The 3608-nt window shown below is 39.9% G+C and overlaps 1 pseudogene; it reads right to left on the bottom strand.

Annotated features, from left to right (window-relative positions):
- Positions 1-2277: 2277 nt before the first annotated feature.
- Positions 2278-2662, bottom strand: LOC110588599 (annotated as a pseudogene).
- Positions 2663-3608: the final 946 nt, after the last annotated feature.

Genomic DNA, 3608 nt, shown 5'->3' with positions numbered 1-3608 from the left:
GTCCTAAGAAGTTTGGGGGACAAGATAGCAAACTAGCATGCAATGCTGACTTTTTGTGCCTAGAATTTTGAAAGAAGTAATAAAAGGATGGTAAATCCCAAAGGTGTGCTCACTAATGTAAACATTATGAAAATCACTTCAGGAGACAATGGTGACTGAATGTTGGCCGTTTATGTGTAGGAAACGGGATCAGGAAATGAGTTGGTTGGTTGAAAACTTCCTTGATGGATTTGTTTATTGCTTTGACTCCATTAAAATGAGAAATTTCTGTTTAAGAATGGTACAGAGTTTAAGGATTAGTGTTAGACTGGATAAATATGGTTAAATATCTAAAGCCAACATGGGGCTGCTGATATGCATACTGTACATGGAACTTCAAATTGACAAGAAAAAAGGTATAAGGTCCAATAGAAGAAAAAGACAAAAATTTTGAATAGACGATTAGAGAAGAAAAATCTGAAAGACTAATGTACATATAGGTGCCCAATCTCACTAATAGCCAGAAAAAAAGTAAATTCAAATAAAGAAATACCTTTTAACTTATTACTGGTAACAATTAGAAAGCTGGATATTAGAAAATGTGATAACATGATAAAAAAGGACCCTCCAGCAATGCTGAAATATCTGCAGATGTAGCCACTTCAGAAAGCAGTAAGATTGCTCTCATATCGCCTGTGATTTAGCAATACTGCACTGGGATCATGCTTGCCAGAGAACATAGCTCAGATTCACGCAGTGACCTCTAGGCAGATGGTCACTGCAGTTTGTGTATTGTAGCAAGACAATGTAAACAACATGGGGTTTCCCCTCTTTATATACAATACAATGTACGCATAGGAAGGAATTCCATGCAGAAGAGTAACTGATTTGATTTCTATCCTTATTCAAGTTGTGTTAGATAGATCAATACATAGATGGATGCCAAAAATGTAACATTGGGTTAAAAAAAAAAGGCAAGCAAGATAATAAGATTACTAATTCTAAACTATGTGAATCTTAAATACATAAATATATACAAAATAATGCATTTTCCAAGGTTTTATTATATCTATTTTAAAAACGGAAATAAGAAACTAGCATTTAAAGAACATACTTTGCACAAGAAAATGTACCAAAAAATAAATAAAATAAAGGATTTGTCAAGATTGATGATAATTTTATGCCTGAACTTCAATTCTGGGCATGTAAGATTTTTTTTAAGATTTTATTTATTTATTTGAGAGAGAAAGAGCCCACAATCAGGCAGAGCGGCAGGCAGAGGGAGAGGGAGAAGCAGGCTTCCCGCTGAGCAGGGAGCCCGATGCGGGACTCGATCCCAGGACCCTGGGATCATGACCTGAGCCAAAGGCAGATACCTAACTGACTGAGCCACCCAGGTGCCCCTGGGCACATAAGATTCTTAAAAACAAAAGGAAACAAATAAGCAAGTGGTTTTGTAGGAAGTGGTGGCAGCCTTAGTGGTAGCAGAGTTAAATCAACATAGTTACTCAGGAGAGACCTGAGGTTGCTGTTAATTCAGAGGGAAGGAACAAGGAAAAAAGAAGAGTTGGCGATGTGCAAAGAAGAAAAGATGTTTATTTGGGAGCTTTATTCTTGAGAAAGGCAAGACAAAGCGGGGTTTAGGGTGTAGGTGAAATGGATATGCATGGCAAGGAGAAAAGGTCCTGTATGCCCCCGCAGGAGCCAAGGAAGAAAGAAAAAGTGGAGATATTGAGATATATTAAGGCAGAAGGAAGGTAAGTAGGAGCAGCTCCCTTTCTCTTCTTAATGATTGCCCTGAGTTTCTCTTTCAATTTAGCACAGAAATGCACAGTCTTGTCTCACTTTTTAAGTCATCACATGTGTATTACTCTTGGATCCTTAAGTATATTGACAACTTATACTTTCTCAGAAGCTATGGAAAATTAAATTTTAAATCAAGCAGGAAACTTACAAAGCATTTCATGATAATAATTAGCATGTATTATACCTATATTATGTACTAAGCACTGTTTTAAAGGTTTTTACATGTATTCTCTAGACAAATCTCCCCCATTCCTTCTCCTCCTCCCTCTTCTTTTTAACAGATGGCTAAATGAATATCCAAAGAGTCTAAATGGAGGGAAATCACATAGTAGCTATTGATAGTGTGAGAGATAATATTCCAGATGTCTCAACTTCCAGGTCTCAGCCTGCTCTTTATCAGGTTAAAGCCTGCCCTGGATCAGCACCTTCTTTGTTTTTTTGTAATTTTATGGTTTTATCAACCCCAATACAATGAGCACATAAGCTGTCTGCCTATTCACTTTCTTCCCTGTGTAGCCTGGCATTGGGATTGGTGACTCTGAAGGCCAGTGGGGCTGCTCTTTCCACAATGGCTTTGTGGTTCTTACAGGAGACATGGTGAGCAACCTCCGAACAGTAAGATCTGTTGCACATCAGGAGCACTTCAAACTCCATGACACTGTAGACTAGGAACTTCCAAAAGCCAGGTGCTTTGTTTCCTTGTTGCTCCCGTAACCAAAGCTGGGCATCAAGATCTGACCTTTGAACCTTTGTCAGTGCTCCTGGGTTTTTGCCAGTTGTGCTTAATTTTGACACATTGGTCTGACTGGTGCCAGATGAACTTCTTGGTCCTCTTTTTAAAGATCTTGGGCTTCACCCGAGGTCTGAAGGCCGCCATGAGTCTCAGTAGGAGATGGCTGCGCATTTGCAGGCAGCACGGAGGAAGAGAGGGTTAGATCAGTGCCTTCTAATGCTGGGTGATAAGTAAGCCGAACTCTTGTGGCATGTGGCCTCATTTTTAAGGTCTTCAGCCCCCAGACCTTGTCACAGTTTCTACCTCAGGCTCTTCTTTTTCCTTTTTTAAAGCTTCAGTCATAGAGAGAAGAATAATGCAGCCAATACTTGTCTTGCTGAGTTTTTATGAGCTTCTGTGCTGAGGACAGCATGCCAGAAGCTATTTTGGGATATACAGTTTAAAATAATGAGAAAACCAACACGGGCACTTGGGTGAACTGAACACGAGAGAAAGCAAGTGGCAGGGAGCACACAGGCACAGCAAGGACTCATTTCCCTCTCAGGGCCCACTTCCTGGGAGCCGCCATGCTCTCCTCTCCAGAGAGAACACTTACTGCGTTGGCTCTTTTTAGGCTTGAGATGTCTAGCAACAGCTTTCAAGAAAAGCCTCAGTGTCAGCAGTTCCATAAGGAAGGGAACTCCCACTCCTGGCCAGTGTTTTGCACTGGGTGAGTATGAAGCAATTAATTCTGAAGCCCTGCTTCTAAACTGTTGCTATGGGGATCCTCAGGAAGGAAAACTAAATATTGTAGAAAATAATTTGATGGTAATGAGCTGAGAGAAATGGACCATCATCATCTCAATTATTTCCATTGACACATTGTCAGGGGGAATAGGTAAAAATTCATGGAAATGTTACGCACATTGATTTTCCTTCATTGGAATTTGGATATTTCTAAAAAGTATATTTCATTCATTGGAGGCATCCATGTTAAAAAAAAAAAAATCTTGGGTGAACATGCCAATAGTGACAAAGAATGGCTGAAGTTCCATATTCATTAACTCCACTCCCTAGATAAAAATGACAGGGAAGAGGGCGCCTGGGTGGC

The sequence above is a fragment of the Neomonachus schauinslandi genome, chromosome 2, assembly GCF_002201575.2.
Source record: "Neomonachus schauinslandi chromosome 2, ASM220157v2, whole genome shotgun sequence".
Classification (NCBI taxonomy): Eukaryota; Metazoa; Chordata; class Mammalia; order Carnivora; family Phocidae; genus Neomonachus; species Neomonachus schauinslandi.
This window is presented reverse-complemented; position numbering and strand designations above follow the sequence as displayed.